Raw genomic sequence first — 27,997 nt, 5'->3', positions numbered from 1 at the left:
ACACAATTCCCAGGGGCATCTCTGAGGGGGTTCTTTTATGTAAAATACAGTAACAAAGACTCTATAGTAGCTAGTGTTCTTGAAGCTGTGTTGTGGCATGCTACTTAGCCAAATGGATCATCTGGCTATATTGGAACATCTTGTTCTCATACTGGAAAGTTTGGAGTGAGGATAGAATCACTCTGGGCTCATCTCCTAAATTAAGAAACATAAATTGCAGCTAGTATAGTGATTCAATGACTGTAATTCCAGTGACATGGCAGGCTGAGGCAAGAGGATCAGAAGTTCAAAGCCAGTCTGCAACTTAGTGAGACCCTGTGTCAAAATTTTAAAAAGTAAAAAGTTCTGGAAGTGTAGCTCAGTAGTAGAGCACTTGCCCAGCATCTGCTGGGCAAAAAAGAAAAATGTTATAAATTAGAAAGCTACAAAGATACTGGAAAAAAAATATATATATATATGCTAAGCCAGTATATTATAGACAGATGAGTTAGGGAGAAATATTATAGGCAGTCAGATAGGGTCAGGTCCTCGAGAAAATCAAGACAAAGGTAAAACACACAGCAGCTTCGACCAGAGACACATCAGCTGAAAACCAAGCCTCAAGATAAAGACAAGATGACCAGACCTACATACTTCCTCAGAGAACAAACACTGGGCTTAATGAAGGCTAGATAGACATCAGCCACACCAGTGAGTGACCAGAGACCTCTGGACCCACCACTTCCTAGGAGAATCTTTGTTCTTTCCATCCAAGGGTGTTATGTGACTTGTTTCCCAATCAGACCACGATTACCTAAGAGACTATGCTTGCAACCTTATTGGATGATCATGGCTGTGGTTCACATTGTACCAACATGGGTTTCACCCTATAAAACTCCTCTTAAAGTGGGGTCCCCAGGCTACCCACTCAGATTCCCCCTCCCTCCTCACAGGAACTTTCCTATCAATAAATATCTTCCTACTCTAAACCTCCATTTTTCCTAGGACTCATGCTTTGATTTCTAGAGAACAAGAACAGGGTGTAGCATACAGTTAACAGGTTGGGAGATATAATATTTCATATTTCATCTCCAGTATTATTTCCTGTAACAAGTAGACAAAAAAATAAGAGATAACAGAGAAAAAAATTTTTAGTGTAGAGAGAGACTACTACGTGAGGTTCTGATGTCCTCTAATCCTTTTGAGACTTGTGAGAAATAGGTGCATTTTTTGCTCCTGTCTCAAAGCTCTCTTATTTGCTGTTTTTCAGGAGTTTTGTTACTTTCAGTTTAAATAAACTTGGTCAAGATATTGTTAATTAAATATATTTCTAATTGACAAATTCTCATTGTGTTAGATTAAGTTCACCATGAATGTTTTTTCTCAGTAGAATCAAATACATACGAATTTAACTGACCACAACAGAGAAACATTGATTTATCAAAGAGGTAAATAGCATTATTGATCATTTTAACCATTATCAAAGTGATTGTAGTATGTGAGCCATTATCTAGTAGAAATTATTTTAAATGAATGTGAATATATTCTAAGTAATTTCTGTCGCAGATAACATTATTTTTAATGGATTATTAATGTCTGTTTTTCAACCTTTGAATGTCTAGGTTGCAATGTGCAATCCGTACTTTGTCTCTCCTTTCCTTATATCTCTGAAGTAAATACACAAGGAAGCCATTTGATCTAAAATCCATGAAAGGATAACTTTCACTCAAGAATAGAGACAAGTACAATACACGAGAGGCTGATTTTTGCACAGACCCCCCCAGGAGCAAATCTAAGGATCCTGGAAGATCTCCTATAACATCTTAGAAAATAATAATTATATTCTTTAAAGTGTATTGGGTGGTCAAGTGGCAGTCTGTCTAAGTAAAGCCAATGATTAGAGTTCTGCCCTTGGCAGTACATTACGGAAAGCATTTCATGTTGACTGAGTGTCATGGAGATCAGGCCTGTGCCTAATTTTACTCTCCAAAAAGATAAGGCACAACCAAGACTCAATGCTCATACCTACATTTACCTAGAGAAAGTTAGGGGCTGGAGAAGAATTTCATACCTTCCTCAGTTTCTCAGCTGGTCTCTTTTCACAGATGTTCCTTGAAATGATCAATGAGAAGATAAACAACTAACAATATCTTATTCTCTTTCTACAGAACCAGTCACAGGATCAAAAAATCCCTAGGGTGAAATCAATGGTACTTTCTTTCCAAAAAATATTTTATGAGAATTGTTCTATAAACTAAGATAGTAAATATTTATAAATATGTGCTTTAATAGTGGCTTCCAAGACTCTCGAATGACCAGTGATGTTGAAAATTTTTTCATGTTTATTTGCTGTTTCTACTTCTTTGTGTAAGAAATGTCTGTTCATTTCAGATGCCCATTATTGAATTAGGTCTTTAAATTTGGGAGGTCTGATTTTTTTTTTAGTTCTTTATAGATTCTAGATAGTAGACCTTTGTCTGAGGAACAGCTGGTAAAAAATTTTTCCCACATTGTGGGTTGTCTCTTAACTCTGTTGGTGATTTTTCTTGCTGAGCAGAAGCATTTTAGTAAGATGAGATCCCAGTTGTTTATTCTTTGTGATAGTTCACATAAGACTGAGGGCAAGAGCTGAGTGTTTAGAAGAAAGAAATTCAGAGGACCTTGAGTGTTGGTGAGAAAAATGAAGTTAGGTATTAGTTAAATATCACTGATATCATAATATTCCTCAGTTTAAGTCACCTTAAGTGTCCCGTATATATATTGCATGCCTACTAGTCCTTTATATGACAATAAAAGTAAATAACTATTTAGCACATACTACATATACTTTACACATACCTTACACATACTTTTACACATACACATACTTACACATACTTTACACATGTTAATTATTTCAATGTGCACCAAAATATTATTGAGTAGAAAGATTCATTACTATTTAATCATTCTTCTCTCTGATTTTATAAGTATAAAGATGACATAATCAATTTACATATGGGTTGCCAAATATAGTTAATTTAGAATAAAGTCATTTCTAAATGGCTTTTCATCAATAGTACAGAATATGTTGTTTTTGTTTTTAAGTCAATAATACTATGACAGTTAGTGTGGACTGTCAACTTGATTCGCTTTGGGATATAGAGGGCAACTGGTGAAACACACTTCTGGATAAATCTGGGTAGGTCATGGAGGCATGATGCTGGACTCTAGATCTGGTCCTTCATCCCTTCCTCTCTGGCACTGTTTCCCTGTTCTACTTCCTGTTCATTATGAACTAAGGATCTTTACTTCAGTACACTCTCCTGCCATGATGTTTCTGCCTTGGAGCCCTGGAGTGAATCCTCCAAAACCATGAGCCAAATTAAATCTCTTTCTTAAGTTGGAGAGGTTGGGTATTTTGTCTCATCATCAAGAAAGCTAATACAAATGCTTATAAACCTATCACATTTCCCAAAACTCACTCACATACATACGTGTTATGAACTGTTTCCTATTTTTGGATGTGCCATATTTAAAGGCATATCGTCTAAGTGGAGTTATATTCTCTTCTCATGGCTCCTTCAGACATTTAAAGGACCATAAGAATAAACCCAGCCCTTAGCAACTCAGTTATCCACCATGACTCCCAAGAGATATACCTTACTCTGTACTTAAGGATTTCTCCCATCTACTCCACTCTGAACCTGTGGCCTCCTCTCTTCTCTCCATCAGCTTATTTAGTGTCTTATAACATGGTTTCTACATGTTAACACTTTGCTATGAAAATAACCCTGGGCTTGAAGTTCTTTTTCTGCTCCAATTGCTTGTGTGTGTGTGTGTGTGTGTGCGTGTGTGTGTGTGTGTGCATGTGTGTGTGTGTGTGTGTGTGTGTGAGATAGGGTCTCACTATGTAGTTTAGGCTGGCCTTCTAGCTCAGCCTCATGAATGTAGGGAGTAGAGGTGTGCACCACCACACCCAGTTTTCTAATTGTTTTCCTGAGAAAATTTGCCACTATTGCTTTTATGGTTTTCCCTTCTTAGAGAAAAATGGTAAAAAAGCTAACTGGAAAGAGAGAAAGAAGAAAAGAAGAAAGCATGACAATAAATTTTATACTCTGTTATGTTAGGAAAATTTCTAGCAAAGCCAGTACAAAGTGACCTCTAACTAAACTAAACTTAATTACTGTAGAAATTGAAAAAAAATTAGTATGTATCTCAAGAGAATTTTATCTTTTTCAAAAGCATTACTATTGAGGTAGAAATTTAAAAAGTAATATATGAAGATGATATTTAAATTCAGTGTAAAAACAAGGTATTAGAATTTGTAAAATAAATTTAACTGTTACATTTATGAAAACACAGATTCTGAATTTAAAGGTTTATTTTTAGCTCAGTTCACCAATGAGCGTCACAGTATCCTCATCTCTAAAATGGAGTAATCATAATAGGATGGTTTAAAGGCCAAAGAAATGGAGCATAGTAAGTACAACTTTTAACTCTATAATGATGATTCCGATGATAACTTATGAACTGACGTTTTTAGCATTAGTACCTGCCCAATCCTAAACTGAAGAACTTTATGTATAATATTTAATTCATATAATTACTTGTGAGATAGAAATAATACATATTAACTACTTAGTAGAATACTTGGCCTATAATTTTATAAGGAGTAACTAAAATAATAATTATTGCTTTAAGTGATACTGTTATGATTAGTCAATGTTATAATAAAGCTTATCATTGTTGGAAGCATTTTTACCACAGGTAGAAATTATAGAGAATGGATATGGATGTATTTGAGAACTGCAGTTAATATGCTGTTTTCACCAAAGGAGAGAGTCCAAGATTAAAAGATAGGATTTAAAAAAGAACAGAGAAAGGTAGGGCTTGAATCAATCAAATGAAGTAAAGAGGCAAGCCTGTGCCTTGTGATACACTGATTTGTATCAACAAATGTCCAGCGAGGCATCAGAGATGGAAACTTTCTCCAGGTGATGCAGAGTCTTTTTCAGCTGTCCCACTAAATTATTTCAACTATGTTCACAATAGCATCAATCCCAGTACCACCACTCTTCCAGGTTTCTGAAGATACCAGATGAGCGAGTTCATGGACCAACTCCTCTATTTCACTCATCACTTTCTAGGAAGCTCTAAAGGCAAACACCAGATGTTTCTGCAGGGCCAGCTGTTAGTGATTTCAAGGATTCTGGTACACTGTTCCCCAGTGAGAAACAAAATAAAACTGCTGATCCTTGAAGTTCCTTTGACGAGTTGGAGGTGGGGCCGGTTATAGTCCAGAATCAGAGAGAAGCGGCTAAAAATAAAATGCATATATTTAGAAAGTAAAGACTTTAGTGAAAATAAGTTTCAGATAAAAAGCTACTGATCAAGTCTCAGTCAAGTATAAAAGAATGGCATTGGTCATTTTCCTGTTTTGATAATGGAATAGGAAGGAAGACAACAGGAGGCATCAGGAATTAAAGCAACCAGGAGAGCCAGGACAACAAAGGAGAGACACCCTCACTTTAGATGGAGTGACTACATTCACCCAAGCCAGAGCTGTGGGCTTCCACTAGGCTGGTGTCTGCAGAAGCCCTGGATTATCATGACCTGTGTCTGGCAAAGCAAGGAGACCTACCCTATGAAACCTGTTTCCTGGATTTTTCATTTCTTTTTAAAGCATAATTTCCTTCTCAAAACAAACCTAAATAATAGCTGTAGTTTGAATTTGAAGAGGTGTTTTTATTTTTGGACCCAGAGTTGAATAATAACCAAAAGTTTGATACCAATTTAAGTAATCTAAGAAGTTATAACCCTTTTCCCCTCATATACAAATGTTAAAAAGAAAACTAAAAGAGATTGGAAGGCAAATGAGTCATAGGAGATAATTTGGAATAGTATAATACAAATGAAAATCTTGAGTTAGAAAGGAAAGACAGCTAAGAGTTACTCAATTTTTCAGTATCGGGAAAGAAATAAGTTCCCAGGGACTTTATCAAAGCCCCATCAATGTAAAACATATTTATGTTACATAGGACTTCAACCTACTCTGTCTATCGTGTGGTGTGGAGTCAGATTTTTCTCATAGACTATACACCTGTGTTTTATGGAACATTACTGCTAAAATGTTTGTTAACAACTTTAATATTTATTTGCACCATGGTGACTGAGGTGTATTGGAAGTTTCAGAAAATTGTTGTAGAATTGAGTACTACACAGCACAAAGAAGGAGAAAAGTAAGAAGCATTGCTGATGAATTAATATATCAGCTATGACTAGTTATTGAACAAAGAAATAAAAAGAAAGATGAGAAAGGAGAGAGGAGAAACTAATAAATCCTTCAAAGCATCATGGAATGGATTACTTTCTGACCTCACTCATTTTAGAGTTTTTTAGCTATTAAAATGAACACCAAGGAAGATGCTAGTGTAAGAGAACTTAAAAACAGGTTAATAAAAGAAAATCCTGACATTTCTGAACATAGCAGAAGCATAGACATCTACTTTGGTTTATTCTAAAATCTATATCATTGTGTGTGACATTTTGATATAAAATTATTGTTGTCAACCAATATAAATAAATTGCATGTTGTACTCTCTTCCAATTAAGTAAGCAAGCAAACAATAAGCATAACCTAGCTGGAGGAATATTCAAAGACATTCAGGTTTTCACTTTCCCCTAGATATATTAGGTTACCACTGAACTTATAGGTCATGATCCCTGAATGACCTCTGTGGTTATCAAAACAGAGTATAGAATAGTATTCACAGTGCAAGGACAGTGCAGAGACTTGAGAGGGGGTGTGGAGACATTTCTGAATTATAAGCCTATGTAGTTTGTCAGCTCGAAGGCCTGAGTAGCCAAGATCTTCTGCAGTGGATGATGAATGGGCTTCTGGTGAACTCAGTCTCCTTTCTGAAGATATATTTATATAGGAAGGAGCACAGGAGACATCTTTTGCATAATGAGTCCACCGAGAAAGGGAAGTACATAACTGTTGAAACTGCTACACAGAGTATATTGTTGGTAGGTCTGAAAATAAAAATAAAATTATTTCCACTGGGGCATGTAATGCTTCTTCCCCACGAAGAGACACTACACTCAGGAACAATTTAAACAGCTCAGACTGGGGTGGCAAATCCAGTGTACTGCTTGTCAAGTTAATTTATGGCTGTGTATAACTGGGTGGTTGCCTTTCCTCTAGAAAAATGAGATAACCAAACCAGGAGAGATAGGTATCTTACTATTTCTAATATGGAGATAAAGATCTTATTTTTAGGGTGAAGCAAAAAAAAATATGGGAGTGGTGCGCAAAGATTAGGCTTTTGCAGCATTGCAAAGGTGCATAAAAGCAAAATAAATATGGAGATGTTTCAGAAAATCAGGAGCTTACTCAAATTTTTAAGAGTTAACTCTTGAATCTCCCTCAAATGGGAGGTATTGTTTCTATTAAGTTGTCTTAAATTATATTGAGAAATTTTTTTAACAAAAATCAAATGCTATTCAATTAAACTCCAGTCACATGAAAGCTTTTTTGATTATCTCTTTTAAAATTGTTTTATTCTAGTATTGTAATAAACTCCAAATCTCAAATAATTTTCACCATTAGTCAAAGAAGTTGATTATATAATATCAGATTGATTTCAGATTAAGTTTTACTCTTGTCCATGGGAGAAGAAATACTTTCGTTCAATAAAAATTTTAGAGAAATGGCCACTTGTAATACTGAGTAAACCAGCTGGTTCCACTAATGTCCCAGGCTCTATTCTTCTTAGATTCTGTTAATACTGCTATAAACGAAGCTTCAGCAGCAAGGACACTGCTTGGCAAACCATGCTATGTGTTGTTTCAAGCCAGAGAGCTTTGGTTTACACAACACAAAATTAGCTCTCTGCACTATAAAAGTGAGAAGTTTAGTGAGCCCCAAAGGTAAATTCCCTAAGAGAGTTTCAGATATCTAGGAAAGACTGGTCTCACATTATTTATAAAATGGAAATCCTTGCTCCAAGACTCTATAGGATACTTGGGTGTTATGAAGACAATGACTGTGTTGTTGAGATTAGTGCTGGAGGCTCAAGAGAGGCTAACTCTTCTCCAATGTGCTGTCTTTGGAGCTCTTGGTGACACTTTAGATATCTAGGTAAAATCAGACCCTACATATTAATACAGAATGGCCAGATTGGGCTAGAAGTGAAATGAGAATTTGCTCCCAACATCAAGCCCTTAAATGATTTGGTGATTTCTTTTTTTTTGGTACCAGGGATCCAACTCAGGTCCTTATGCTTGTGAGACAGGTGGCGGAACCACTGAGCTAAATCCCCAGCCCCTGGTGATTCCTTTATTTCACAAAGTATTTAAACAGAGAAAGGAGTTTAAATGATTCTCCGAAGCTAGTCAATGGAAGGCATAAACAAAATTAAAATTTAGACTACTATCTGACGTCAAGTGAAAATGAAGTTTTTAAACAAATATTGTTAGATAATCTTATATGAAGCATAGGAAAAATGAACCTTATTTGAAAATAAGAAACAATTATGTTTGAAATGTATGCTTTTGAATAAAAGAACTACTTAAACTCACATGGTTGTTAGTAGATATTGCTTTATATATTATTTTTCAGTTTTCTAATCTTTGATTTCCTAAAATAGGTAAAGCAATTCAGCAAATAAGAAAGAGGTCACTACTTCTAACAAGTCCATTTTAGAATGGAGTATTTTTAATTTCTTTTCTGCCCAGAAGAAACAATGTAAATGAAGCAAGCTAAGATTATTTCTGGACCAGGATGACTAAAATATTCTTGCTGCTTGAGATGATATTCTGAGACCTCATGTACCTCACTGGCTTACTGCTGTTATTATTCTTGAACCACATACTGCATTTAAAAACTTAAGAAAAGAAAGATTATGACTCAAACCATGCTGTGGTCCAAGGCTTGTCTAGCATCATTTCCATCCTCAACCATGTCCATCCTAGTGGAAAATGCAAACACCATGGTAACATCCTAGCTTATGATCTGGAAGAATAATTTTAAAAGGATGAAGAATAAATGTTAATACTTGTTTGTGTTCGTGTGGAAATATATTTGCAATTATTTGTAATGATATATTTTTAAGTAGCCTTTAGTTTAAGAACTTTGGTTTGGATCTGAAATTTCTCTCAAAGTTTCTTGTGTTGAAGGCTTGGTCCCAGCTGGTGGCACACTTGGCAGTTGGTGGAACCTTTAGGAGGTGAGTCCTAGTTACAGGAAGTAGATCACTGGGAGTGTACACTTGAAGGGTATATTGGGGCCCTAATCCTTCCTTTCTTTTTGCATCATGGACACCATGAGGTGACCAACTTTCCTCCACCACGTGCTTCCAACATGAAGGATTGTTTCACCATAGGCACAAAAACTATCAGTCCAGTGACCATGGACTTAAACCTTTAAAACAATGAACCAAAATAAATCTTTCCTCCATTAAAGTAATTTTCTCAGTTATTTTATTACAGTAATGCAAAACTAATACAAACACTAAATTTGATTTGTTACAATGTGAAGAAAGGGAGAATATGGTAATTTTACAAGTAAAGAAGTAAGCAAATGTGTCAATCACTTGAGCTGTTGGATGGTTTTCTGAAGAGGCTAGATACACTGTCGTGAGCTCAACAGATATCAGTCATAGTTGTGAATTCCTGTAATCACTTTTAGGCAAGATTTGTGTGCATGACTTAATTCTCCAACTTGATCTAAGAAGTTGGGACAAAGGCAGCAACCAGTCTCTGATTATTCAGGAGGCTTATTAGCACAATCTAAAAAATCTTTTAGACCACCCATACCTTTGGTATACTTTGGTTTCTGTTAAAAAAGAATTCCTTCTATTATCCCTGTAATCATTTGGGAGCCATCTAGACAGTAATAAATTCATTATGGAAGCATTTAAAAAGGAATTTTTTCTTATTTAGAAAATGTCAACTCTATACATTTTTCTTTTCTGGTATTTTCCTATCATGGAGTGAGAAGAGAATAGCAAACAAAACCTCTCCATTAGTAGCACAGTATAAATCTCTAAAACAACTCAACAATGACTTTAAAAACTTAAATATTGTCTAAAAGTTAAGACATTTCAAATTCCTATGATATATATAAGCTTTACAAAGCTTGTGCGAATTAATTAAGGGACCTAGTAGGACATATTATTCTGGACTCATTTTCTAGAGAAATAAATTTTATGTACCTGTGGTCATTCAGGTATTCATTCATTTGTTCACTTAAAATTGCTTTTATTAAACTTCTATCCTTTGTCATGTTTTGTGATGGTTACTGTGCATACACTTGAATAATGTATCATTCAATGCATGAAAAATTTTCTTTGATGAATTAAAAATTTAAGAAAGTCAAAAGATAAGAAAATCAGTGCTTCCAACTAACATTGTTAAAACAGAAACACAAAACAAGAAGGAGAGATGAGGAGAGTAAGGAAATGACTCTAAGTAAATGAAATAGTTAGCAGCCAGTGCATAACAGATTATGGTGGAAAATGAAGTTAGAAATCACAAGGAAAGATCATCTCATGTTGGACTGACAAGCCAAGGAATTTGGACTTAATCTTCTAGAAAATGATGAACCTTCAAGGAAGTATATACAAAGGAGAGAATTATTTTCACATCATTAACTTTGGGATTCAGCAATATCACTGTAGCTTCAGTGAAAAATATATCTGGAAATAGGTACTATGATCTGAATGCTTGTGTTGCACCAAAATCATATGATGACTTCCTAACCCCCAAGGTAATGACATTAGGATATGGGTCCTTTGGGGATGTGACTAGGTCATGAATGTAATTAGGTGACTAACTGTGCCCACATGAACAAAATTAGTGCCCTTATAAAATACTCCCCAAGAAACTCTTGTCCCTTTCAACATGTGGGAATAGAGACAAAAAGCATAGTCTTTCCATGAACCAGGAGGTGAGTACTCATCAAACACCAAAGTTGCCAATGCCTTGATTTTGGACTTTCCAGCCTTCAAACTGTGAGAAATAAAATTCTGTTTTACAGTATGTTGTTACACCAACCAAATAAACTAAAACAATGGGTACGAGTGGAAAGTGAAGGCAGATATAGGAAACTATTGCCATAATCCACTTGAAGAATAATGGGAAATTGAACTAAAGTGGCTGAACCATTACTCCAGAGGAGTCAACCGAGTAGGGTAAATATATTGTTGTTGCTGACATAAAGATTACAGAACCTAACGGTCAATTACATTTATTTGGAAAAGGAAACAGAAAGGAAAGATGGCTAACATTTGGAACATGAGTGACTAGTATAATTCTGGTGTTATCCATTGAAAAAATAAATCTTAATAAATTATATATGTCAGAAGAAACAGTGGTGATGGTCTGACATAGTTGTACAAGTCAGACGTTCAGACTAGGTAACTGAGAATTTGCCATCTTTTAACATGGCTTAAATTTTCATAAAAATATCTCCCTTTGCTCAAGCTATTGAATCATGTTGTTAATTTAGACTCACAATTTCAAAGACTTTCTGAATTTGTACATCCAAGTTATTACACATTTTTAGGTCTTTATAATACAAACAAGAAGGTTTTTAAAAAGTTGAATAGGAGTTTCAGAGAGCATCTTTAAACAGGTAAACGAATGATGTATTATTACATAAAATATGTACACTTCAAAAGCTAATGCTTTTATTTTTTTAATTATCCCTGTTACATAATAATTTTTGTTTAGCTATTCCTGTTAAAAGCACAAGTTTGATTGAATTATTAACTTGAGCACTGAAGTGCTCTATCATAAGAACTCTGCTCAAAAAGAATGCTCTATGCTGATCAAAAAGGGGCCTTCATGTATCTCTAAAAGAGTTAACAATTAAGGTAGGTTGTAAAAATTATAAATAAATAATAGCCATCTGTAGATAAGCAGGAGAGTACAGAAAAGCAGTGAACAGTAGCAACAGTAGCACCAAAGATAAACAGAGACCTAGACGAGGGAAAGTTGAATCATATTAATGGCAGTCTAGTGAAAATGTCAGTTTGCAAGTAAAGCTGTTATATAATCTATAACGTTATTTCAGTTCTCCATGAGGTCTGGTAATGTAGATTATGAATATTAAAGTTCCTATTTACTTTCATTACTGTTTTCTTTCAAGGAACTTCCCTCACCTTATATGTGCATTATTTCAATTAGAAAGTAATTTTATTTTGCGTCCTACTATACCTTTAAATTTATTTTTACAGCATTTTTTTTGTGGCTCTGAAAAAATAAATCCAACTAGCAGACTTCCTTGGATACCCTGAAATTATCAATTCTGCGGGTCTTTTAGGTTGCTCTCACTTCTGTAATTGAAACGCTCAGTCTCCGGTAATAATTAAAACTTCATCTTTTTTCTTTCTGTGAAAAGGAAGCAGATAGATAGGAAAATGGGTTTTATCATCCTCTATTCTCAACCAGTCTCTATCCCTTACTCCTAACTTCCTAACTATAGTTTTGTTTGGTTTATCTCGAGGTTTAAAATAAGGGAGAGAGACATAGAAAGGAGGTCACCAAATTGATACTACTGTAGATGTTTCTGATGATTAACCATTAGACTCTTTGAACCTGATAAGTGTTTAAAATGCATACTTTTCTTCATTGTCATTTTCATTTTCGCACATTTCTCAGAGACACCCATCAGTCCCCATAGTTGTGGTTCTCCTTTTTGCTGAATGTTCCCTTTGACATGGGTAAATACAACTGGCTGCATTTGAATCCTCAGGAGGCCCTTCAACATCCTGTCACTTCTTGCTTCTTTCTGTTCACCCATAACATGGTCACTGGTACTAGCCTGAGATAATGAAATACATGTACTTCATTTATAAAAACCTCTTCACCAGTGAAAGTAGAATACTGAAAATCCCTTACAAAAGGTTGGATGGATATTACTAAGGTTCACCTTTGTTTCCTTACCCACTTTTTTCTCTACTGTTGACTAATTTCTACTAATTGACTCTAGAGTTATACAAGTTAATATAGTAAATGAGATTACCACAAGTGTCTTTTTGCATTGTTACTCAACTTGCATGCCATCTCTCTCTGCCATTATATATTGATTTTTAAAAATCAACTCTCAAAGAATAATTGATTTTCTCATATCCTGGTTTCCCAGAATAGCTTTATTCTATCATATGTGCACACACTAAAAACAATAAGCCTTAGCTTTGGGTTATTTTAAGCAAATTCTATGAAAATAGGCTTGTTGTTTTTCAATACTTTGCTCTTTCTGTTCTGCATATTAAGAACTTTATGCTCAGAGACACAATTTTTAAATGTCTTAATAAGTAAATCATGAATATTTAAATTCATATTGAGATTTTCTTATGTTTCTTCCTCCTTGAGTCTACCCTAACATACGCAATAGTTTTGAACACTGGCTCACTGCTCACATTGTCTTAAATGCCCATTTAATCTCTGGCAAGAAAACACAGCAGTAAAAAATGCTACTTGAGTGAAAAGAAGTAATTTATTTTTTTAAAAAAGAAAAATTTCAAACTGTTAAAGTTACAGAAAAAGAGTTTAAAGATGACATCAACAAACTGTGAATATGTATTTCTGTGGTTTACAGAAAATGTTTCTAAGCAGATTTAAATAATTAAGTTCTATCTCTGCAGTCACTAATTGTCACCTGTGCTAAAGGGTAAGGATTGTTTTGCAAATGCACACTACACTTCAAAGATATCATCCCCAAATGAACAGGCCTTATATGCTTAGTGTGAAGCTAACTGGGTCACACTTCAAGCTGAAGAAATCCAACTGCATCTGACAAAGGACATGGTGTATACATATGCTTACAAAGCTTCTTCAAGAAAGCAAGATAACTGATCTGATAATTCAGATAAAATAACTTCCTGTTAGATGAAGCCAGGTGATTTAACCATGAATTACATTTTAGTATTGATTTTTTGAGGTAACTGAATGTCATAAGCCTCCATTTAAATATTGCAGATAGATATTATAAAAGAACCTTTACTAGTCAGAAATGATTGTGAAGTCTAAATTGAAGTTTAAAAGTAGTGTTTAGTCTAATAAATGTGATATTTTTACTATTAATTATAATTCATTATTGAACTTGACACTAAATATTAAAATATAATAACTAACATTTATTGATGATCGACTACTATGTGCCAAACATTGTGCTAAAAGCTGTTTTATCACATATGCGTAACTAATCATCACCGTGCCACAATAGGCAAAACCACATAGTGGAGGCATAACCAGGCTTCATCAGAGAAAGATGGACAAAACTAATGTAGCCCTGGGCTGGAGGCTCATCACTCCATGCCTGTCCCTTGATGGAACCCATGGGTGATTGGTAAGACAGTGCCTAAGAATCATACTGAAATTAGGAAGTGATTTTTCATGTATATATACACAAATATACATATATATCATCTTCTAAAATTCTTTAAAATGACTAGAAATAATATTTGTTGAGTTTTTCTTTACATATCTGCAGACTATCAGGGTTTTTTTTTTTCATTTTAGATATATTCTGCATTTGTCTCTACTGAGTACTTCTGCCCTTGTGAGCCTTACAAGTGCTTCTAATTGGAACTTCTAAATCTTTTTCTTGCCCTAATGGTGATGTAGTTTTTCTAACACAATGAATAAAATAGCATGCATTCGGTTCTCATAGCCTTTGAGGTTATTGTCATTTCCCCCTTCTCATACATAATAAATAAATTAGAGTGTGTTGGAGCCTTTAAATTAACAAAAGTTTAAATAAAATTTTATGATCTCCCTTGCTGATTTCCTGGCTAGTACCAATTGTTGAGTAATACATCATTAGAGAAATCACCCTCTAATGCATGATTGTAATATTATGATGAGAGAGATGTTATTTAGAGGCACCTTCTTAAGCAGATTGTTAGCCCCATGAGCCTCAAAAAAACCAAGTGAATTTCTTCATTCCAAGGTTGCTAAAAAAATCTTCAAAAGGCCCCAGGAATTTTGACAAAGTTAATGGCTCTAGGGGACCCTTTTCCATTAACTTAGAAAGCCTGAGGCATCAAATACAACCCCTTGACTTGTCAAATTATATCATTATTATCTTGCAAAACATTTCAATGAATTTAGCTCAGTTCTTAAGATCCAAGAAGTATCTGTGAGGGGAAAGTACAATCTTCAAGGTTAAATTCATCATATATAAATATAAACTGAATTTAAATGTGATGATTTCTTTCTCAATCCCATACTCATCCCCCCTTGTAAAAACCTTCAAATTATTTTAGGCTGAGTGAAAAGAGTTGTTATGTAACATGTTAGATAAAGCCTTAAGAAGTTACAAATGCAACTCAGTCAATTTAAAAAAGTTATCTAGCACAGTGAAGCAAATTTATCACCTTACTTTTCTGCTAATAAAAACATTCTTTTGGCAACAAAGCCTGTATTTTTGTTTGACTTTTCGCCATCCCTTTGTTCGTATAGAAAAAGGAAGAAAGAGAATTCATCCATTTTCCAAGCCATTGCTACCTAAATGGAGCACCTGTGCCAAAGAAAGCTGAAGCTGAGGGAATTTGTTTTAGTCTTAGAACTTCTCTGCCCACAAAACAGCAAGATTAGGAGGCTTATCTTCATTGTCAAACTCAAAGAGGAAATAAAATTACTATGTAAAATATTTTGTACTAAAAGAGTATATATAAATGTAACTTATTTTAAAAGGTTCAGGGTCTTCAGAAAATGAAATCATTCGAAATATGTATCATAGTGGCTCAAATGCATTACTGGGAATAATGAACTTTTCTCCCAAAGCAACTGTAAAAGTCAGTCAAATCAATTCTCTTGCATTCCTTTTATTAAGCCTTTAAAGCACTTATCAAAAATGAAGTGATATATTCCTTTTAACAACTCTGTGAGCCTTCGTTATTCACTCTCAAATGAGGAGGAAAGGTGGAAACAAAAAGTTAAATGCCTTCATGGAGTTCACAAGGCAGAAAAGGGCAGGCCAGGCTAAGGACATAGCCAAGCCCTTCATTTGTTTTGCAATCATCCTTTAAACAGACAACAGAATCATATTAAATTTGTTGTAAGATATCTGACTAAACTTCAGACTTTGTAGTCTTTTTTAAATTTTTTTTTAAATTCTTTTCTTGGTATATTGTAGATATACAACACAATTACATTTCTCACTGGGAATTGTACCTTTACATAATGCATCTTGGTTCTTATTTTTTCCCCATTCCTAGCCCTCCCTTCACCCCCTCCACCCTTCTCTATTTACAAAGACTTTATTTCCACTTTTGCAATTTCTTATCATTTTTCCTTTCCCTTCTTTCCTTTCCCCTGCCCCTCCCACTACCCCTACCCCTTTGGACCTTTTCTTGTATTCTGCATTATCGATTATTCATTCTAATCATTGGTACATTTTAGGTATACAATATAATGGCATTCCACATTGGAAATTTGCACCTTTACATAGTCTCTCTTGGTTCTTAGTTTTCACCCTTGCCCAGCCCTCCCTTCAACCCCTCCAGTCCTCCCTATTTACAAAGATTTTGTTCCTATTTTTCCATTTTCTCATATTAATCCCATTCCCTTCTATCCTTTCCCCTAGCCCTCCCACTTCCTTCCCCTTTGCCCCTTTTCTTCCTATTTCACATTACCTATCATACGTTTTAGTCCTTATTTACATTTTCAGTTTCTCACACCAGAGAAACTATTCGGTATCTATACATGTGTATCCTATTTATTTCACTTAAGAGTATGACCTCAATGTGCATCCACTTAGCTATAAGTGTCTCTAATTTCTTATTTTTATGGCTGAGTAGTACTCCATTTTATTTAAAAAAAAAACATTTTCTTTATCCAGTCTGCAGTTGATGGGCATTTGGGCTGTTTCCAAGTTTTAGCTATCACAAACTGTGCTGCTATGAACATGGGTGTACATATATCACTGTGGTATGATTCTTTTAATTCTTTGGGGAAGATCCCCAGCAGTGGAATAGCAGGGTCAAATGGGACTTCCAGTCCTAGTTCTTTGAGGTATCTTCATACTGATTTCCACAGTGGTTGCACCAGTCTACACTCCCACCAGCAGTGGAGCAGGGTTCCTCTTTCCCCACAGCCATGCCAGCATTTGGTATTGGTTGATTTCATGATAGCAGCCATTCTTTCTGGAGTGAGGTGGAATCTCAGCATTGTTTTCATTTGCATCTCTCGAATGACCAGTGATGTTGAACATTTTTTCATGTATTTATTTGCTATTTCTACTTCTTTGTCTGAGAAATGTCTGTTCATTTCAGATGCTCATTTTTGGATTGGGTCTTTAAATTTGGGAGGTCTGTCTGATATTTTTAAGTTCCTTACAGATTCAAGATAGTAGACCTTCGTCTAAGGAAGAGCAGGTGAAGATTTTTTCCCACATTGTGGATTGTCTCTTCACAGTGCTGGTGGTTTCTCTTGCTGTGCAGAAGCCTTTTAATAAGAAGAGGTCCCACTTTTTGATTGTTTGTGCTAGTTCATGGGCAACTGAGGTTTTGTTCATAAAATCTTTTCCTACACCGATGTCTTCAAGGGTTCTACCTAACCTCTGTTCCAACTGGTTCAGAGTTTCTATTTTAATATTTAGATCTTTAATCCATTTTGATTTTAGTTTAGTGCATGATGAGAGATATAGGACTAGTTTTAATCTTTGGCAAGTTGAAGCCCAATTTTTCCAGCACCATTTATTAAAGAGGTTATCTTTCCTCCAGTGAGGGTGTTTGGTTCCTTTATCAAAGATGAGATGGCTGAGGGTGTCTGGCATTGTTTCTTCATCTTCTAGTCTGTTCCACTGGTCCTCAGGTCTGTTTCTTTGCCAGTACCATGCTGTTTTTATCACAGTAGCTTTGTAGTATAGTTGCAGGTTGGGGATTGTGATACCCCCTGCCACGTCTCTGTTACCTAGAATTGCTTTGGCTATTCTGGGTCACTTCTTGTTCCAAATGAATTTTTGGATTGTTTTCTCAAGGTCCATGAAGTATGCTGCTGGGATCTCAATTGGAATTACATTAAATCTATATAGCAGTTTTGGAAGTATGGCCATTTTCACTCTATTAATCCTTCCTACCCAGGAGCAGGGGATGTCTGTCCATTTTCTGATATCATCTTCAATCTCTCTTTTCAGAGTGCCACAGTTTTCAGAGAAGAGGTCTTTGATTTCTTTCATTAGGTTGATTCCTAGGTATTTCAGTTTTTTGGATGCTATTGTGAAAAGAATTATTTGTCCTATTTCTCTCTCAGTGAGTCTGTCATTTGTGTAGAGGATAGCTATTGATTTTTGTGTTGACCTTGTAACCAGCTACTTGACTGAATTTGGTTATTAACTCTAGAAGGTTTTTGGTGGAGTTCTTGGGGTCTTCTATATAGAGGACGTGTCATCTACTAATAATGACAATTTGACTTCTACATTTCCTATCTTTATTCCTTTCATTTCTTTCTCTTTTCTAATTGCTGTGGCTAATGTTTCGAGAACTATATTGAACAAGAGTGGTGATAGCAGACATCCTTGATTTGTTCCTGATTTTAGTGTGAAGGATTTCAGTTTTTGACCATTTAGTATGATATTGGCTGTTGGTTTTTCATAGATGGCTTCCATCAGTTTGAGGTAGAGACCATCTATTCCAATTTTTTGTAAGGTTTTTATCATAAATGCATGTTGGCTTTTCTCAAATGCTTTTTCTGCATCTATGGAGATAATCATATGGTTTTTGCCCTTCGCTCTATTGATATAGTGTATTACATTGATTGATTTTCGTTTATTGAACCATCCCTGCATCCCTGGGATGAATCCCACTTGATCAGGGTGTATGATCTTCTTGATGATCTTCTGCATTCTGTTTGCCATTATCTTATTAACGATTTTTACATCTATGTTCATTAGTGAGATTGGCCTATAGTTCTCCTTTTTGATTGGGTCTTTCTCTGCTTTGGGGATCAAGGTGATGCTTGCTTCCAGGAATGAATTTGGGAGTATTGCTTCCCTTTCAATTGCATTGAAGAGTTTAAACAGTAGTGGCAGTAATTCCTCTCTAAATGTCTTGTAGAATTCAGCAGTGAAGCCATCAGGGCCCAGGCTTTTCTTAGTTGATAAGTTTTTAATTACATTTTCAATTTCATTGGTTGATACTGGGTTGTTCAGAATTTTTAGGTCTTCTTCATTCAACTTTGGTAATTCATATGTATCTAGGAATCTGTCCATTTCTTCTGTGTTGTCTATCTTATTGGTGTATAGGTTCTGGAAGTAGATATTGATGATCCTCTGGATTTCTGCTGGGCCTGTTGTGATTTCACTCTTTTCATTCCTATTTGCATGGATTTGGGCCTTTTCTTTCCTTTTTCTGACAAGGTTGGCTAAGGGTTTGTCAATTTTGTTGATTCTTTCGAAGGACCAACCCTTGGCTTCATTGATTTTTTTTGTATCATTCTCTTAGTCTCCATTGCATTGATTTCTGCCCTGATCTTTATAATTTCCTCTCTTGTATGAGCTTTGGGTTTGTCCTGCTCTTCTCTTTCTAGAAGTTTGAAGTTCAGTATCAGGTTGTTTAATTGGGCTTGTTCTGTTTTCCTAATATGTGTATTCACTGCTATGGATTTCCCTCATAAGACTGCTTTCATTGTGTCCCATAGATTCTGATATGTTGTATTGTCATTGTCATTTAATTGAAGGAACTGTCTGATTTCTTCCTTAATTTCCTCTGTGACTCATTGGTTATTGAGAAGTGTGTTGTTCAATTTCCACGTGCTTATGAAATTTTTCCAGTTTCTTTTGCTATAGATCTCCAATTTCATCGCACTATGGTCTGATAATCTACAGGGGATAACTTCAATTCCTTTGCACTTACTTAAACATGTTCTATGTGTGAGTATGTGATCTATTTTTGAGAATGACCCATGTGCAGCTGAAAAGAATGTGTATTCTGATTTTGTGGGTTAGAAGACTCTGTAAACATCTGTTAAGTCCATTTGTTCAAGAGTTCAATTGAGTTCTAGTATTTCATTACTTATTTTTTGTCTAGTTGATCTATCTATTTGTGCCAGTGGGGTGTGGCTGTCCCCCACTACAACTGTGTTAGTGTATATATGACTTTTTATGTCCGTTAGTATTTGTTTTATATAGTTGGGTGCACTAGTGTTTGGTGCATAGATATTTATGATTGTCATCTCTTCCTCTTGAATTCTTCCCTTTACACTAATGCAATGTCCTTCTTCATCTCTCTTAATCAGTGTTGGTTTGAAATCTACTTGATCTGCAAAGAAGATAGCTACTCCTGCTTTTTGGGGGGTTCCTGTCATATGGAGTATTGTGTTCCACCCTTTAACTTTCAGTCTATGAGTTTCCTTTTGAATTAAGTGTGTTTCTTGTATGCAGCATATTGTTGGATTTTGCTTCTTGACCCATTCTTCCAGTCCATTTCTTTTGATTATTGAATTGAGACTATTAACATTGATGGTTATAACTGAAACGTATTGACTTGTCATTGCCATGACTTTTTCTTTTTGTTGGGTTCTCCCCCTTTCCATTTAATTTCTTGTCATGCCAGATGGGTTCATTCTGCTTTGCTTCCTGGGGTTGTGATCCTCAATATCTGTTCCTAGTATATTGTGTAAAATTCTTTGAAGTGGTGGTTTGGTATTCACGAAGTTCCTAAGGTGCTCTTTGTCATGAAAGTATCTTATTTCTCCATCAATTTTGAAAGATAGTTTTGCAGGGTACATCAATCTAGGTTGGAGGCAGTTTTCTTTTGGAGCTTGAAATACCACACTCCAAGCTCTTCTTGCCTTGATGGTTTGCTTTGAGAAGTCTGCTGTGATTCTGATGGGCTTTCCTTTGTATATGATTTGTTTCTTTTCTCTAATTGCTTGGAGAACTTTGTTCTTCTGTTGAGTTTCTGGAATCTTAACAATTATATGCCTATGTGTAGATTTTTTTTGATCAAGGCTATTTGGAGTCCTATATGCCTCACTTATCTGTATGTCAAGCTCTTTTCCCCTGCTTGGTAAGTTTTCTGCCATTATTTCTGTGAAGAGTTTTTTTATGTCATCTGCACTCTCTCCTGTTTCTTCATTGAGTCCAATCAGTCTTATGTTATTCTTCTTTGCATCATCTAGCAGCTGCTGGATTGATTTCTCATGTTCCCTTAGAATTTTGAAGCAATTTTTCTTTTCCTGGTCATTAATTGCAATCTTATCTTCTATATCTGAAATTCTGTTCTCACATTGGCTCATTTTGCTGTGTAGACTTTCAGTGGAGTTTTTCATGTCCTGGAAATCTATTTGCATCTGTTTTATGGATTCCATTTGTTTCTTATGTTGGGATTCCATCATGTTCCTGAGCTCCTCTCTAGATTTATTAATCATGTCTTGGACTAGGGACACAATTTCTCCTGTTATCTGAGAAATTATTTCTGATTTCATTTTTCCCAGATCCCCTTTTGTTGCCAGTTCAGTTGGTCCAGGTGGTTGAGTATCAGAGTGTTCCATCTCATTTCCCTTTGGGGTTGCTGTAGGTGATCTGGAAGTCTGGTTTTGAGACTTATTTACGTGTTTTCTCATTTTGACTGTGCAGGAGCTGTTGGCCCCTGCACAGATTACCTCCTCTGATCTGGGAGAGGTGGGAGAGGGGCTGGGAGCAGCGGTAGGGATGGCGGCCCAAAAGCCCTTTCCTGTGGGCTGGGAGCAGCAGGAGGGATGGTGGCCAGGAAGCCCCTTCCTCTGGTCCAGGAGCAGTGGGATGGTGGCTCCGAAGCCCCTTCCTCTGGGCCAGAAGCACCAGGACAGAAGGTGGCCCAAAAGCCCTTTCCTCTGTGCTGGGAGCAGCAGGAGGTATGGTGACTGGGAAGCCCTTTCCTCTGAACCAGGAGCAGTGGGACGGCAGCTCAGAAGCCCCTACCTCTGGGCTGGGAGCAGTGGGACTCAGTACCATGGTCTGGTGGTCCAGTGTCCTCTGTGTCTTTGTAGTTTGGAACCATTTGGCTGTACAGAGCAGCCGGGATGGTGGGGGGGTGTTCCAGTGGATTGTTGCTGGGGCAGGGGCTGATTCGGCATGTTCCATGTGACTCAGGACCTCGGTAGGGTGTGCGCAGACCTGCCTGTCTGCAGCGGGCTGATTCAGTGTGTTCTGCACGACTCTGGACCTCAGTAGGGTGTGTGCAGACCTCACTAAAAGATTTTTTATTTTCCATCAGTCTTTGCCTTTCTTGAAGTACATATGTGATTGAAGAAGTGACAGATGCTGTCCATTTTAACCTTCAACATCCTCTCTATTGCATTCAAATAAGAATAACACTGTATTCCCCAGCCTCCTTCACAGATAGGGATAATCAATTCAATCTAAAGGGATTAGAGAGGTACTTCTAAACATCTCATTTTGCCCCTCTGCTCTCTCTCCTATTTCCTGCCTGAAGTACAGTTGTAAGAACAGGAACTCCAGGAATCATATTGTTAGTCTAAGGGTAGGAATCATAAGGTCAAGAAAGATAGAAGAACCCTAGGTTCTTAATGGCTTCCTGGTATTGTCACACCAGTTCTGAAAAGAAACTGAGAGTTTAATATTCATATTCATTAATTTTATCTTGCATATGAATACAAGAGACTCTACTAGAGACTGAGTTCTTATGCATTATCTCATAGTAATTAAGAAGGTCATCTCACTACCCTTGCTCCAGACCTTACCCCTACAGTGACTGGGTGAAAACCAGATCAAGTGTCCTATGCTAATAACTGGACACTCCACAGATATAAAATAAACTTTTCTCTATGGATGTTCAGAAACCAGACAACAATTGTTCTTCTTCTGAAAGGAGATAGAAAGGTTTTGCTAAAGTGATGATGATCCCCTTGAGACTATATGGAAAGGATCCTGAGATTTCATTCAAACTTTAGAAACATGAATACAACTTTTTAATTTGAGTCCAGTAAACCACTGTTTATCCTTTAGAACTTTGAAGACATAACCATGTCTCCCAGGTCTGGGGGTCATCTCTTCTAAAATGGGCACACTTATCAAAACATTGCTCTAGTCTTCCTGATTCTTTGGGTCTTAATTTAAGGACCTATTTCAGGCTGTGAACGTTTGCTCCCTCGAATCAAAATAATCAAGTAGACAAATGACTCTCAGATCTAATCCCCATAAGCGAAGAGTAAAATATTCCTGGGGAAAGTGAAAATATTGTATATATTGTATAGATGTCTGTGACTCAGAGGGTCAGGGCTTTTATAGGGATCTAGACATATAAAGACAACTTTTATTCTTCCCTACAGGCTCCATCTAGACTACTACAAAGAGAATATACCTTGTGTCTAAATGACTATAAACACATCTTTGTTCGTAGCATCACACTATGAAAAGTATCGAAGATTTAAATAAAATCTACCCTTCAACTCACAGAATTACTAACAGTGACAGAAACATATGAAACATTCAAAACAATAATTAAATGCATGAAGAAATAATGAGTTGATAAACAACCAAAGAAAGACATCCAAAATAACCCATTGAACTACTGGCAAAGAAAAACACACAGGAATCCATGTGATGATTGGCTGGATGAATGTTCTTGTTTTACTGTCCTATATGGATTGTCTTTATTATCCTGGTTTATGTCAACTTTAATCCTATATAGGAGAACTTCTCTTTATGAATATTCAATTTTACCACTCTCAATAGTCAACTGATTGATTCATGGGTCAACTTAAATGTAGCTTCTTTAAGAACAAGTTATATAGTTATCGTGACTAAATTAAATTATTTTACTATGTTTTTTAACATTCTTTAACTTTCTGCAGCAATTATCATATTAAAATTGCCTATCATTAGAGCTACTGTGAAAACCCAGTGAGGACCAAAGATATGTTCATATTACAGCTGTCAGAATTCCCAGCATTTACTTCAGTGCCTGACTTTTTTATGTGCCACATAAAAGAAAAAGAAAAATAATTTTCATTTCTCTTTCTTTCTTTTTGTAAAGTGTTAATTGTAATTTCCTCAGAATAATCAGCAAATGGTCTGCTGTATCTTTGGTGGTGTTTTACCAAGCACATGATTTTCTAGCCATGAATCATTGTCCTATGGTTGTCTGCTTTTCAATGTGGCAGTAGACAAAATTACACTCTGAAAAGTAGATAGGAGCAGATGATACAGCCCAAGAGAACTGATTTCCTGCTTCAAATATATTTCCTGATTGAAGATTGCACACCTAGGAGGTGAGATGTGAGAGCTATTTTATAAAAGTGTCCAGCCAATGTACTGCAGTAATCCCCACTGTATTCATCATTTACTAAATTGCTCACATACCGGAGGTATAATCCAATGTAAATGATCTCATCACCCATCCGTATGAGGGCTCACAAATTCAACTTGGCCTCAAGCTAAAACTTGACATTTCAAGGTTCTCAAATCCACAGTAAGTAAGCAGTATATTGATGAGTTCCTAATGTCTCTTTTTGAAACAGCACCAGCTTTTGAGAAATGCAGGTGTTTGGAATCTCAAAATAGAAGTGGCCAGCTGCCCTTGAGGTACTTGGGGCACAGTTCCATATTTCCTACCCATGATTTGGCCTTGAGAAAGGAACATTTTGTGCAGAAGATAATGGAGTTGACACCATTTGCATTCTGCTCATACAAATACTAAAAAATGAAATTTAAAATGTTCATTAAAAAGTATCCCTTCTTGCAATTTCACTGCTGTTGCTGTGTATGTAAGACAGAAGGCATCCTCCTCCTGTGAAATCAAAACAACCAGAGAATCACTAGATTGGCAGAAACCTTGAGAGGCTGCTGATGCATGAATCCACACCAATAAAGGTTTATTAGATCTAAGATAAGTTGACTAGCTCTTCTGAGGCAGTGTTTCCCTGAACTGTAGCAGCAGAGAACAAGGTCAAATGGCTTAAAATCTCCTCTTCATGTTTATTTTTTGATTTCACAATTCTGGCTCAAATTACCTTCAAAACAAATTCATTTAGTACATCATTATTCACCTCCCTATTAATTTTATGTAGATTGTTTGGTGTATTGACCAAAACTTTGCTTTGTCCTGTATACCTGACATCTAATCTTCGGTATGTAACTAAGTGGGGGAAAATCACACTTCCTAGTCATGTGGTATTGGGCAAAATTGTTATCCTACTTAAGTTTCAAAATTTTTTTTACTGTAAAATGGAAGCAATGGCAACTTTTCTCTAAGGTAAATTTAAAGTTGAAACTAGATAGCATTCAGAAGTGTCTAGAGAGGAATGTCAATTATTTTCTTGCCATAACTTCTTTAACATTTTATATTTTCAATCATATACATATAAATATAAATTTGCATTAAACAAATTTTTGTTACATGCTTATCTTCTTTTTTCCCTATGGTTACTGTTCTTTTTCTCAGTGTAACCTATATTTTCTCACTTCCTTATATATCTCTCCTTATAATTTACAGCATTTCTTTAATATGCAATGTTATACCACACTGTTAAGCATATTCTTGGCTGTAAATGACAGATAGTCAAATTGAAAAGAAAAGAGGAAATTCTAAAGAAAAGAGGAAAGAAGTATTCATTGAAATAATATTGCTTAGGCCCAACAATGGAAAATCAGTAGGAGTTAAATAACCCAAGACCCATTGTTTTAATCTTCTCTCCCCTTCTACTTTCCCTCTATCTGCGGGTAATTCTTGTCTTTGGGCTTCTCCACACTGTACTGAACATGGCTGATGAAAATCTAGACTTATATTCTTATAACTATTCAACCAGAAAAGAGACAGAATTTCTCTTTCCTAGTTTCAGTATATGTATGGCAAATAATAATAATGCAAGGAAGTATTCTGATTAGTCTACTATGATCACATGTTTACACTCTGGGCCAATCACAAAAGTCAGAACAATGATCTTAAAATTGGCTTAACCTGTGCTATTCATCCTCCATAACAACTGGGGATGTTACCATAAAAGGTGGAGGAAGATGCCCAGGATAAATATACAGGATAATGTACAGGATGGCTGTTATGGCAGATTTTATAAGTGCTAACTGAAATCATAGCTGTAGACCTATAAGAAAATAAGCTTAACATGAATCAAATAGGATTACTTATAATAATAATACTATATTCTTATTATCTGAAAATTATAATTGAGCTGAGTCATGGTTGTAAACTATTTGTTCTTGAATGTTACTCTCTTCTATATTTGATAGAGTAAATGGGAGGACTATAAATGGCTATTTGTAGAGATATGCCTCAATTCCAAAGGAATGAAGATCATTTCGCTTCTGTAAATGTTTCACATTAACATCTATATCCCTTTAATCGGTAAATTTATCAGACTTTTATAGGAAATAGAAATTATTTTGGAGGATCTCAGTCACTGAGAAGTTAAAATAAAAGTAAAAGTGATTGAGTCCACTTCTTTTCCAAATGGATAGAAGATAGTCCATGTAGGATCCCTGGGAAGGGTATGTGTGAAATATACAGTTAAGACATGATTGAAGATTTGAATGAGAATAGAAAAAAATGGCTGTGTTATTAACTGGAAGAAAATTGTTCAGAGCATTAATAACCAGGATGCATCCAGGTTTTTAAAACTATCCTTAATTTTCTAATTAAACCTAAAACTATTCTTGTGAAGTGTCTGGGAGGGAGCAGTAATTATCCTCATTTTGTCAATAAAGGAACACAGTGTCTGAGAGGTGAGGTAGTTTATGTGTATGATCAAATCCATAACACTTCCAACAGAAGAGATCCAGAAGGTGATAAGTGAAGAGTACTTTTTTTTCTCATGTGGAGATGTCAATAAATAAGCAAGTCAGTTGAAGTATGGCAGGCAGAAAGTTGTATTTGAAACCAGAAAACATAAATTTAATTGTATTTTTCCAACTCATGGAAACTAGAACTTGAGTAAGTCACTTTTGCCTTTCATTATCTACAACTTGGAAATGGCAGTGATCACTTTATAATACTGTGGAGGAAACCAGATGAATACAAATATATTGTATGTCTTGACATGGTGTAGTAGGAATAGAGAACTCATTTTCTTGCCTATTCTTCTTGCAATAAGGCTGTTCAGTTTTAATTAGGACTAGGAAGTCATTGTAAGTCTCAGTTAGCAAGTGGACTTTCTTAAAAATTCACTAAATTTAATGTCCATGACTGTTGTAGCTTCTAGTCAAGACCTGGGTGCTATGAAGTATGGAGTCTGCCTACTGAAATAGTAAGATGTCTACACCAAGTAGTTTTTCCCTGTTATATCAGAACCTTTGGGAGAGTTTAAAGAGTAATCTAGGTAAATTCTGAGTAAATCATCTTGACCCTTTCATTTTATAGAAAAAGTTTTAGGATACACATTTGAAATACAGGACAGAGAGCAGGCTTTTAAATAGTAAGAAATGTAGCTTTTAATAACAAGACCAGAACCCTGACAGATTAAAGGAATAAAGTCTATGTAAAAATAATGGTATAAAATAATAACTGATCATACTAATAATGACCTTTTCATGAATCTATGGTACACGAAGGCACAGCATTAAAATTTAGACAGAGCCAAAGGGAAGAGAATTAGGGCATGCTGTGCGTACCAAGAAAGGGACTTGTATGGTTTCTTTCTGATGCCTCTTCTTTTTTTTTTTTCTCAGTACCGGGGATCGAACTCTGGTCCTTGTGCTTGCACAGCAGGTAGCGAAATCACTGAGCTAAATCCCCAGCCCCTCTGATGGCTCTTCTGTAGGACGATTACCAGATTGGAGTGTATAATGAGATTTTTAAGTGGGTTTTGGGATTCAGATAAAAGAAAGCTTTGCACTTCTATCTGGGTAAACAGCCTTCTGCCAGCATGGCATGGAGACCTCAGTAGTTTCCTAGTGGTTTTGTAACAAAGAACCAAACTGAGCAGCTTAAAACACTAGAAACTTATTCTCATATTCTAGAGGTTAGAAGTCCAAAATCTAAGTGTCAGCAGGGCCAAACTCTCTGAAACTTTTAAGTAAAATGTTTCCTTGTTTCTTCCTAGCATCCAGTGGTGGCTGGCAATCTTTGGT

Source organism: Heterocephalus glaber, unplaced genomic scaffold (assembly GCF_053883595.1).
Source record: "Heterocephalus glaber isolate CG9 unplaced genomic scaffold, H.glaber_assembly_v1.0 deba00001481, whole genome shotgun sequence".
NCBI lineage: Eukaryota > Metazoa > Chordata > Mammalia > Rodentia > Bathyergidae > Heterocephalus > Heterocephalus glaber.
The sequence above is the reverse complement of the archived record's forward strand: the minus strand, read 5'-3'. Positions refer to the sequence as shown.